Raw genomic sequence first — 12,472 nt, forward strand, 5'->3', positions numbered from 1 at the left:
CTTATTACAGGATCTGCCCTTATCCTCTCCCCCAAAGGCAAATGCAGCCCAGCCTGAGGCTATGTTCACATGATAGAATTTCCGTGCGGAATTCCACACAGACATTCCGTCGTAGCAGAGTCCCATTGATTTTAATGGGATTCTGCTGCGCTATGCACATGGCAGAATTTCCGTGGTAGATGATTTCCGGAGTCCGCAGAAAGAATAGACATGTCTATTCTTTCTGTGGAGTCCGCACAGAAATGCATTGCCGTCTATGAGATGGCGCATTTCCCAGCTGTCCTAGCGCCGGTATTTTCTGCCAGTGGAATGTCCGGAAGGAGATTTTCCGTGCGGACATTGCATCGTCTGAACAGAGCCTGATAGACCTAAGAGCCCAGTCACAATACGGAATGGGCCGTAAGGCTATGTTCACACGCCGGAATGCCTATATGGAAAATCTCCGTGCGGACATTCTGGAGACAGAGGGCCACGCATAATATGCCGGCGCTAGGAACGTGCCGTCTCATAGATGGCTATGCATTCTGTGCGGTGTCCACACAGAATGAACAGAATCCCGTTGAATTCAACAGGACTCGGCTGCTTCGGAATCATTGGAATCCGGCATGGAAATTCCGACGTGTGAATATGGCGTTAGGATAGGTCCAGACCAAGGAATATTTTCAGGCGGAGATCCCGAGGGTGGACTGCGCCAGTGGAATTAGATTCCGCTGACAAAATTAGCAAGATTGTTCTCTCTGCGGCTGATGCTCCTGATGGCGCTGAAATTCTGTAGTGTGCGCTGCGCAGCAGGAAGCCCATTGACAGCAATCAGATTCTGCTACATCGGAATATCCAAATGGAATTCTGCTTGGAATTTCCATAGTGTCAACAGTTTTAAAGGTAAACTTCTACTTTCATTTTTTTAATAATTGTTTTGGTGTGAGGGGGGGGAAAGGTGTAGGGCATAACGAGCAGTCGGGTCCTCACCCACCTGTATTGCAAGATGATGGCTAAAGCCAAAGAAAGAGTTTTTTATTTTCTCTTTGACTGCGAGAACAATGCGCTGTCTGTATGGAAGTCACAGGGATCTATTCAGGAACCAAAACTATTGCTCCATCCTTGGCTGCCTCCAATTACTTCTAGTAACTATGATCGACTTACAGGAAGACTGAACAGTTCATGTAGATTAGTGGGTGTCACCCAGCTTTTCCTGGCATTAAAAATGGCGTACCTGCTTAGTGGTCTGGGTGGGGTGTGTCTGTCGCCGCCCTTCAGTGGTCTCCAAACTGTGGCCCTCCGCATGTTGCAAAACTACAACTCCCAGCCTCTGGCTGTCTGGGCATGCTGGGAGTTGTAGTTTTGAAACCGCTGGAGCCCACTGTCTTAGAAAGATGAATGACTACTGCGGTAGCAGAAATGGCGGCCATACTGGAATGCTGGGTGTCAATCGGTACCCTTCACCATGGGTTGTACCCAACATTCCCAGACATCTGATAGGCAAGTTTGCCTAGTCATGCATCATCCCCCATACTCATAGGATACTATAGGATTGTGTGCATTCCGATGGCGGCTCTTATGATCGTATGCCAATATTATCGAGGTGTGTCTATTTTTCTTGGCCAGTTTATCCCATACACCCCGGAGCAGCTGGGATCTGATATCAGGAACACGTGGCCCTGTGGCTGTGTATAAGACCGTGACGTCCATTATAATCAGTGAACACCCAATACCCTGTATCTGAAACTGGACAGTCCCTTTAAACCATGATTCCCAGCTATTGCAAAACTACAACTCCCATTGTGCCCTGACAGCCTTTGGCCTACAACTTAAATCCATTGTAATCGGTGGACTTTCAGTACCCTGTACCCAAAAATGGACAGTCCCTTTAAACCAGTAACGCCCCCCCCCCCCCCCCCCCAACCTGTGGCACTTCAGCTATTGCAAAACTACAACTCTCATCATGCCCTGACTTGGCCTACTACTTTTATCCATTAAAATCAGTGGACACACATTACCCTATACCCGAAACTGGACAGTCCGTTTAAACCAGTGTTCCCAGCTATTGCAAAACTACAACTCCCATCATGCCCTGACAGCCTTGGGCCTACAACTTTTATCCTATAGAATCAGTGAACACCTAATACCCTGTATCCGAAACTTGACAGTCTCTTCAAACCAGTGTTCCCAGCTATTGCAAAACTACAACTCCCATTGTGCCCTGACAGCCGAAGGCTGTCAGGGCACAATGGGAGTTGTAGTTTTGCAACAGTTGGAGTGCCACCAGTGTTCACTCTATTGTTCCCTGCTTTCGTGGGTGCGATACGTAAGAGAACATCCAGGAAAAATCCCTGCCCCCCATCACCATGACTGTAACTCGTATCTCCAGCGCCGAGAGCTTCCTGGGACATTTCCATACATAGGTGCGAATATCAGAGCTGCTAAATTTAGTGTGTGCGGCCCTTTAAGAAAGCAGGTTCCATTCAGTTCAGTTTTTACGGCCTGGGAAACAGGCTCCTATTTATATGTAATGGTGCCGCCATAGATACTGACTATATGCTCATGCCCTGTCACAGGAAGTGAAGGCGGCCATTTTTAGGGGCATAAAGCCAGGCCTCATGAATATTTCCTGGTCGGTAATAGATGTCGAATGAAAAACCTCTTGTAAAATCTACATGAAATGTCCTGATTTACACAGGTCCTGTCCGTCCAGGTCATTAGGCCCCTGCCGCTATAGTACAAATGCGAAAATACATATATATCAGGCTAGTGTGAACCCAGCCTTAAAGGAAATCTCCTGATACATTGCGGGAGATTTTTTTTTTTGGGGGGGGGGGGGGGGGGGGGGAGCGGTCTTTGTTGTCAGGCTCCGCCTCTTCATACAATGGCTGGGTTAATCGAAACCTGTCTAAGTGTATGTTCGCGCTATGGAATTGTGGGAGAAAATTATTTTTCTGCTTCATGGTAAAATATAGCAGAAATTATGTAGAATTGGTGCTTATTTTTCCAAAGAAATCCCATTTGCTTAAAGGGGTACTCCGCCCCGGTGTTGGGAGATTTATCAAACTAGTGCAAAGGAAAAGTTGCCCATAGCAACCAATCAGATCGCTGCTTTCATTTTACAGAGGCCTTGTTAAAAATGAAAAAAGCGATCTGATTGGTTGCTATGGGCAACTGGGCAACTTTTTCCTCTGCACAGGTTTTAATAAATCTCCCCCCATTATCCCTTCTCCAAAGGAGAGGGGATAACATGTCTGATCGTGGGGGTCTGCGCCACCCTACCAGTCGTCCAGTGCACGGCGCAAACTACGCTCCGTGCCGGATGACTGTCCATCACAACTGCCACTCCCCCTCCCATAGACATGAATGGAAGGGGCGTGGCGTGACTTCACGATCACAGAAGCCTCAGGCTTCAGTGACCGTAACGCCGCCGGCATAGAGATCACGGGGGTCCCATTAGCCGGGTCCCCCGTGATTTAGACTTGTTTAGGATAGGGGATAACATGTCTAGGGGCGGAGTACTCCCTCTAAAGGGGTTATTCTGCCAAAAACAGTTATCCTCCATACAGTCGCAGGGGGTCTAACCTCTGCGGCCCACTGGGGCCTCCCACTCCCTGAATGGAGCTGTGGGGTGGGCATACACTCCATGCCTATTGGAGCGCCAGAGATACAGCGCTGTATCTTTCTCTTAGGGTACGTTCACACGCGCAGATTTTTTAGTGGGTTTTCCGCTGCGTATTTGAAAGTGGGCGGGCTCTTCTCGGCTATCCGCAGCTGATTTTCCGCGGCGGAATGTACACTGTGGAAAATCCGCCGCAAGCCCCATTGAAGTCAGTAGGGACTGTGGCAGATTTTCTGCTGCAGACAGCCGAGAAGAGCCCGCTCACTTCCAAATACGCAGCGGAAAACCCACTAAAAAAAACGCGCGTTTGAACGTACCCTTAGTCTCATTGCCCTGTGTCCTCTGACAAAGCTACATCCGCAGCGAAACATGTCGAGGGAGCCTGAGAGTTAATGTTTTTAATATAGTCCATTCTTGTATGTTACAGATACATACGGTGAGGCGTTACCTCCTATGACTGAGATCTGTAGATCCATAGTGAATTGCATTTCATATATATGGAGAAGTGAGCTCTTAATTTTTAACCCTTTGTGTTTGTGGCATTAATAAAGATTACTTCGGCATATATTTTAGGTGACCACCCTCGGATGATCTAGGAGTGTACTCGGGTATCTTTGGCTCTTCCATAGACCTGTGGCACTTGCCGCTTCATGAATCTGGCATAGCTGGGGGCTCCAGTAGTCGGATCCCCTGCTGAAAGATTGAACATGTTCTTTCCTCCCCTAGAATTCGGTTCTGCGCCAGAAATGTTAGCGTGAAAGTAGTCACTGAGAAACTGATGCACGGTGGAATTCATGCAGAATTTAACCGAGATTCCCCATTGATTTTTTTCGTAGTGTAAACAAGCCCTAAAGGGAAAGCTATCTGTTGCCTATAGCAACCAGTAAGCTCAGCTTTTATTTAGCCGGAGCAGTTTAAGGTATGAAAGCTGAGTTCTGACTGGTTACTATGGGCAACAAAGGCAGTTTCAGTTTCATACAGTTTTTTTCATTATCTCCCCTCCATTAGGCAAGCTGTCTATAAGAAAATCTCTTTGTTGCCAATGGCAACCGATCGCTGCTTGACCAATCACAGCTTCAACTTAAATTCTGAAAGCGCAGCTCTGACTGGTTTCCATGGGCAACAAAGGCAGTTTTAATTTTAAACAGTGTTCGATAATCTCCCGTCAATAAAGCAGACTTATGGAAACGATCTGTAAGATAAAAAAAATTGTCTTTGTTGCCCATGGCAACCATTAAACTCCGGTGGAAAACTTTTTTTTAATTTTTATTTTATTTTTATTTTTTTAAATCAACTCTTTGTACATGACTTCTATTAAAAAAAATCTTAATCCTTCCAGTACTTATTAGCTGCTGAATACTACAGAAGAAATTCTTTTCTTTTTGGAACACAGAGCTCTCTGCTGACATCACGAGCACAGTGCTCTCTGCTGACATCTCTGTCCATTTTAAGAACTGTCCAGAGTAGGAGAAAATCCCCATAGAAAACATATGCTGCTCTGGACAGTTCCTAAAATGGACCGAGATGTCAGTCAGCAGAGAGCACTGTGTTCCAAAAAGAAAAGAATTTCCTCTGTAGTATTCAGCAGCTAATAAGTACTGGAAGGATTAAGATTTTTTTTTAATAGAAGTAATTTACAAATCTGGTTAACTTTCTGATACCAGTTGATTTAAAAAAAATTAAATAAATAAATAAATTAAAAATTTCCACCGTAGTATCCCTTTAACCATTTCCACTTCTGCTCGGCAATCACAGTTTCTACATAATTCTGAAAGCTGAGCTGTAATTGGTTGCTATGGGCAACAAAGACAGATTATTATTTTTTTTTTTTTCTATAGACTGTTCTAATAAGTCTGCCTAATTTTAGGAGGGGTGATCAAACAATGGGAGAGATTTATCAAAACCTGTCTAGAGGAAAAGTTGCTGAGTTGCCCATAGCAGCCAATCAGATCGCTTCTTTCATTTCTGAAAAATGAAAGAAGCGATCTTATTGGTTGCTATGGGAAACTCAGCAACTCTTCCTCTAGAGCAGTGGTCTCCAACCTGCGGACCTCCAGATGTTGCAAAACTACAACCCCCAGCATGCCCGGACAGCCGTTGGCTGTCCGGGCATGCTGGGAGTTGTAGTTTTGCAACATCTGGAGGTCCGCAGGTTGGAGACCACTGCTCTAGAAGGTTTTGGTACATCTCCCCCAATGTCTAAAATGTAACAATTGTCTGTCGAACATAGCAACCAATCAGAGCTCAGATGGTAAAACAAAATAAAAGCTGATCTGTAATGGGTTGCTATGGGCAACAAAGACTGTTTTTTTTGTTTTCTTTCAGATTGTTCTACTAAATCTGTCCTGCTTGAAGGGGCGGAGCCTGACACTGTAATTCTGCTGTGCTCCGCCCCCTGATTTATTTTTTATTTTTAATATGAACCTGTACTAAAGTTCAAGAAGCTATAATAGGACAGGAAGTCCTGTAGATTATAATTAAACGCCTACAAATCCGAACCAATATAAAGTTATAAAGCAATAAAGTAAAATGATGGGCAGGTGCTCCCAGCACTCCCGGGTACACCTCGCCACCTAGATGGCATAAGTGCTGCGGGCCGAATACGAGCGGAGAAGCGACTGGAAGTGGGAGCGGACAGGTAAACCTACCAACTTGTGTGCCCAGGATTCTGTGCTGGCATCAGGGACCACATCTGGATGATTGCCTGGTGTGTACTAACCAATGCGTCTCCAGCTGTTGCAAAACTACAACTCCCAGCATGTTGGACTATATAGTATAGGTCAGTGTTTCCCATTCAGGGGTGCCTCCAGCTGTTGCAAAACTACAACTACCAGCATGTTGGACTATACAGTAGTATATAGTATAGGTCAGTGTTTCCCACTCAGGGGCGCCTCCAGCTGTTGCAAAACTACAACTCCCAGCATGTTGGACTATATAGTATAGGTCAGTGTTTCCCATTCAGGGGTGCCTCCAGCTGTTGCAAAACTACAACTCCCAGCATGTTGGACTATACAGTAGTATATAGTATAGGTCAGTGTTTCCCACTCAGGGGCGCCTCCAGCTGTTGCAAAAAACTGCAACTCCCAGCATGTTGGACTATACAGTAGTATATATAGTATAGGTCAGTGTTTCCCACCCAGAAGTGCCGCCAGCTGTTGCAAAACTACAACTCCCAGCATGTTGGACTATGTAGTAGTATATAGTATAGGTCAGTGTTTTCCATTCAGGGGTGCCTCCAGCTGTTGCAAAACTACAACTCCCAGCATGTTGGACTATGTAGTAGTATATAGTATAGGTCAGTGTTTTCCATTCAGGGGTGCCTCCAGCTGTTGCAAAACTACAACTCCCAGCATGTTGGACTATACAGTAGTATATAGTATAGGTCAGTGTTTTCCATTAAGGGGTGCCTCCAGCTGTTGCAAAGCTACAACTCCCAGCATGTTGGACTATACAGTAGTATATAGTATAGGTCAGTGTTTTCCATTAAGGGGTGCCTCCAGCTGTTGCAAAACTACAACTCCCAGCATGTTGGACTATGTAGTAGTATATAGTATAGGTCAGTGTTTTCCATTCAGGGGTGCCTCCAGCTGTTGCAAAACTACAACTCCCAGCATGTTGGACTATACAGTAGTATATAGTATAGGTCAGTGTTTTCCATTAAGGGGTGCCTCCAGCTGTTGCAAAGCTACAACTCCCAGCATGTTGGACTATATAGTAGTATATAGTATAGGTCAGTGTTTTCCACTCAGGGGTACCTCCAGCTGTTGCAAAGCTACAACTCCCAGCATGTTGGACTATACAGTAGTATATAGTATAGGTCAGTGTTTCCCACTCAGGGCCGCCTCCAGCTGTTGCAAAAAACTGCAACTCCCAGCATGTTGGACTATACAGTAGTATATATAGTATAGGTCAGTGTTTTCCATTCAGGGGTGCCTCCAGCTGTTGCAAAACTACAACTCCCAGCATGTTGGACTATACAGTAGTATATAGTATAGGTCAGTGTTTCCCACTCAGGGGCGCCTCCAGCTGTTGCAAAAAACTGCAACTCCCAGCATGTTGGACTATACAGTAGTATATATAGTATAGGTCAGTGTTTTCCATTCAGGGGTGCCTCCAGCTGTTGCAAAACTACAACTCCCAGCATGTTGGACTATACAGTAGTATATAGTATAGGTCAGTGTTTCCCACCCAGAAGTGCCGCCAGCTGTTGCAAAACTACAACTCCCAGCATGTTGGACTATACAGTAGTATATAGTATGGGTCAGTGTTTCCCACTCGGGTGCCTCCAGCTGTTGCAAAACTACAACTCCCAGCATGTTGGACTATACAGTAGTATATAGTTTAGGTCAGTGTTTCCCACTCAGGGGTGCCTCCAGCTGTTGCAAAACTTCAACTCCCAGCATGCCCGGACAGCCAACGGCTGTCCGGGCATGCTGGGAGTTGAAGTTTTGCAACAGCTGGAGGCACCCTGGTTGGGAACTGCTGGCCTAAGCAAAATCTAGGGCTCCAGACCGGTGGTGTAGGTAGGAAGCCTGTGGAGAGCCCTGGCCGGGTTGCTGGCGCGGCTGCGGGTGAGTCAGGAGTCGGCGCCGGCGTGTTCACACCTGCTGGGTGTAGGGAAGGTTTCTTTGCTCATTTGTATTGAGCAAGGGCCGTGCGGATAGACGTTTCCTGCTGGGCCAGATACCAACCTGTACTGAGGGAAACGCCGACAAGAACCCGCTGTCCGGCGTATGGTGTATCTAAGCCAAGCGTGTGGGATACTGTTGGCCGAGCTGGAGTTTCCAAACCTGTCTCGTGTGTGTGATACTGTCTGTTGTGACCGTCAGGTGTAGGTAGGTTGTATCTAAGCATACAAAGTATTTTAACCTTTCGTGTTACTGTCTGCTGAACCACAGATCTAAGCCTATGATGTGTTACGGCTGTGTTCACACGTAGCGGATACGCTGCCAACTTGCTGCAGATTTTGAGTTTCCTATTGAAGTAAATTGGGAAAATCGGCAACAAATCTGCAGCGTATCCTCAATGGGGAGATTCATCGAAACCTGTGCAGAGGGAAAGGTGACCAGTTACCCATAGCAACCAATCAGATCGCTGCTTTCACTTTTTGAGAAGGAGTCTGAAAAATGAAAGAAGAAATCTGATTGGTTGCTATGAACTGATGTATCTAGGCTTGTCATGTGTGGTACTGCCTGCTGAGCTGATGTATCTAGGCCTGTCATGTACGGTACTGCCTGCTGAGCTGATGTACCTAGGCCTGTCATGTGCGGTACTGCCTGCTGAGCTGATGTATCTAGGCCTGTCATGTGCGGTACTGCCTACTGAGCTGATGTATCTAGGCCTGGCATGTGCGGTACTGCCTGCTGAGCTGATGTATCTAGGCCTGGCATGTACGGTACTGCCTGCTGAGCTGATGTATCTAGGCCTGTCATGTGTGGTACTGCCTACTGAGCTGATGTATCTAGGCCTGTCCTGTGTGATACTGCCTGCTGAACTGATGTATCTAGGCCTGTCATGTGCGGTACTGCCTGCTGAGCTGATGTATCTAGGCCTATCGTCTGTGATACCACCTGTTGAGCTGACAACTAGGCCTGTCATGTACAGTATTGTCATTTGAGATGTTGTATCTAAGCCCATAGTGTTTGATATGTTGTTGCTAGGGTGTGATATTGCCTGCGGGGCTGATGTATCTAAGCCTGTCCTTGTGATACTGCCTGCTGAGTTGATGTATCTAGGCCTATCATGTGTGATACTGCCAGCTGAGCTGATGTATCTAGGCCTATTCTGTGTGATACTGCCTGCTGAGATAATATATCTAGGCCTGTCTTGCGTGATACTACCTGCTGAGCTCATGTATCTAGGCCTATCATCTGTGATACTCCCTGCTGGGCTGAAAACTAGAACATTCATGTAAAATATTGTCTTTTTGAGCCTGTGTATCTAAGCCCATCATGTTTGATACTATATTCCTAAGGCATAATACTGACTGGTGAGAGTGTATGTAAACCTTTTGAGCTATAACAATGTTTCCCAAACAGGGAGCCTCCAGCTGTTGCTTTTGGCTGTTCAGGCATGTTGGGAGTTGTAGTTTTGCAACAGCTGGAGGCACCCTGTTTGTGAAACGCTCCCTGCTGAACCTGTGTATCGAAGCCTTTGACATAGGATAGTGTCTGGGGTGGCAGTGTATGTGATCCTGTTGAACGGTGTATCTAATCCCATTACATGTGATACTCGTGGGATACTCTGTATCTATGTATCTAAGCCTCTGAACCACTACATCCCTCATACTGTAATGTTACAGTGGAACGTATGACCTCCATTAAGCAAACAGGGACACATCCAGAGTGATCGCAGCATTCCTGGGCGACGTGTCATGACCCAGAAAGGCTGGGGATACGATGACATCATCCTGACAGGTGGCTTGTGATAAGGTCTGAGGATGATGTCATCATTACCTGTACAGCTAGGGATGTAGCGATGATGACAGCGCCCTGAGACTTACTTGATCTATAACCTAGATATGTATCTCCGTAAAGCCTACAGGTATCAACCCCTATAGCAGTGGTCTCCAAACTCTGGACCTCCAGCTGTTGCAAAACTACAACTCCCAGCATGCCCGAACAGCCGTTGGCTGTCCGGGCATGCTGGAAGTTGTAGTTTTGCAACAGCTAATCTATTGGTACAATTTGCCGTTCTCTTTGATCATGCCTACTTATTAAAGGGGTACTCTGGTGGAAATTTTTTATTTTTTAAATCAACTGGTGCCAGAAAGTTAAACAGATTTGTAAATTACTTCTATTAAAAAATCTTAATCTTTCCAGTACTTACTTGCTGCTGAATACTATAGAAGAAATACATTTTCTTTTTGGAACATAGAGCTCTCTGCTAACATCACGAGCACAGTGCTCTCTGCTGACATCTCTGTCCATTTTAAGAACTGTCCAGAGTAGGAGAAAATCATAATACAGGGATTTAAAGGGGTACTCAGGTGAAAAACTTTTTTTTTAAATAAAGAAAAATCAACTGGTGCCAGAAAGTTAACCAGATTTGTAAATTACTTCTATTAAAAAATCTTAATCCTTCCAGTACTTATTAGCTGCTGAATACTACAGGGGAAATTCTTTTCTTTTTGGAACACAGAGCTCTCTGCTGACATCATGACCACAGTGCTCTCCTAAAATGGACAGAGATGTCAGCAGAGAGCACTGTGCTCGTGATGTCAACAGAGAGCTCTGTGTTCCAAAAAGAAAAGAATTTCCTCTGTAGTATTCAGCAGCTAATAAGTACTGGAAGGATTAAGATTTTTTTAATAGAAGTAATTTACAAATCTGTTTAGCTTTCTGGCACCAGTTGATTTAAAAAAAATAAATTAAATAAAATAAAGTTTTCCATCGGAGTACCCCTTTAAATCATAACCTCCCTGGAGCTATAGTAGCAGCCATATTGGCTCTCACCCAGCTTTCCTAGGAACAAAATGTGAAATCGCACGTGGACAATTGCGACAGATTAACAAGGAGTCCTAATTTTTATCTTCATCTAAAATTATCCCATTACATAATCCCTTTGTACCAGCGGCAGGGTAGAATTTTAGTTGCAGCGTTCAGCGCGCCAAGGTTAACAATAAGGTGAAATGCATGTACTGTCTTGTGGCGGAACCAAGATAAAGGAGGAGGTTACCTTTAAAAAGTAATCTTACCCCGAACCTGCCCTGTAACAGTACCCAGGAGCGCTGCCACCCTGTGCCCTCACTGGCAATATGGCCGTATCTATTTCCACCATCAGAACCGCTGGCGCGTGTTGGATCTATCAACGCGCAACGTCTGACCGGGACTGAATTCTATATATTGTCAATTACAATCAATGGATATGGCTAGAGCAGTGTCTCCCAACCAGGGGGCCTCCAGCTGTTGCAAAACTACAACTCCCAGCATGCCCGGACAGCCGATGGCGGCAGATGGCTAAATTCCATAGGCGAACTATATAAGGCTTTTTACATGCGTCCAACGGATTGTCAAAATGGACAGCCTGAAAGCGGATGCTAAATACCGTATATACTCGAGTATAAGCCGAGTTTTTCAGCACGATTTTTCGTGCAGAAATTGCCCCCCTCGGCTTATATACGAGTGAACTCTCCGCCTGTCAATCCCTTCTCAGTGGTCTTCAACCTGCGAGCCTCCAGATGTTGCAAAACTAAAACTCCCAGTATGCCCGGAGTTTAGCAACATCTGGAGGTCCGCAGGTTGAAGACCACTGATTGAAGGGATTGACCACAGTGATGATGAAGGGGGGGGGGGGGGTGATGACAGGCGGTGATGATGACGGGGGTGTTAATGACGGGGGGTCTGAATGATGACAGGGGGGAATGATGTATTTCCTACCCTAGACTTATAGTCGAGTCAATAACTTTTCCTGTGTTTTTGGGGTGAAATTAGGGGCCTCGGCTTATATTCGGGTCAGCTTATACTCGAGTATATACGGTAAACAAAATTGGATGGATCTAAAAAAAAAAACATATATGTCAGATGTATGGTAGTACATTTTTTTTATGTTTATTTATTTTTTGTCCATTTTATGTTTAAAAAAATAAATCCTATCCGGTTTCTGTTTCTGCTATTGCCCATGTGTAAAAAACAAAAAAAAAACAAAAAACACATGATGGATTGATCAAAACGTACGGTGATGCGATTTAATGATTTTACATAGACAACAATGTTAAAAAAACTGGATATAATTCAAATCCATTTTTCATCCCCCAAATAAGGCAAAAATTATCAATAGATTTCAATGGGTATGTCTGGATCATTATTTTTCAACTAGCGTGCCTCCAGCTGTTGTAAAACTACAACTCCCAGCCGAAGGCTGTCTGGGCAT

The 12,472-nt window shown here is 45.2% G+C and overlaps 1 protein-coding gene across 6 annotated transcripts in view; it reads left to right on the forward strand.

Annotated features, from left to right (window-relative positions):
• The window catches only part of CCDC120 (coiled-coil domain containing 120), a 59,198-nt gene that overhangs the window by 17,185 nt on the left and 29,541 nt on the right, over positions 1-12,472 (forward strand). Inside the window, exon 1 of one of the 6 annotated variants that reach the window (XM_056540906.1) lies at positions 2,380-2,402. The exons of 3 other annotated variants lie outside the window; for them this stretch is intronic. The gene's annotated coding sequence lies outside the window, so the exon portion shown is untranslated. Of the gene's footprint in view, positions 1-2,379; positions 2,403-9,012; positions 9,034-9,186; positions 9,200-12,472 lie in introns of those variants that run through there. 2 more of the 6 variants (XM_056540901.1, XM_056540904.1) reach the window with 2 other exon arrangements.

The sequence above is a fragment of the Hyla sarda genome, chromosome 9 (assembly GCF_029499605.1).
Source record: "Hyla sarda isolate aHylSar1 chromosome 9, aHylSar1.hap1, whole genome shotgun sequence".
Taxonomy (NCBI): Eukaryota; Metazoa; Chordata; class Amphibia; order Anura; family Hylidae; genus Hyla; species Hyla sarda.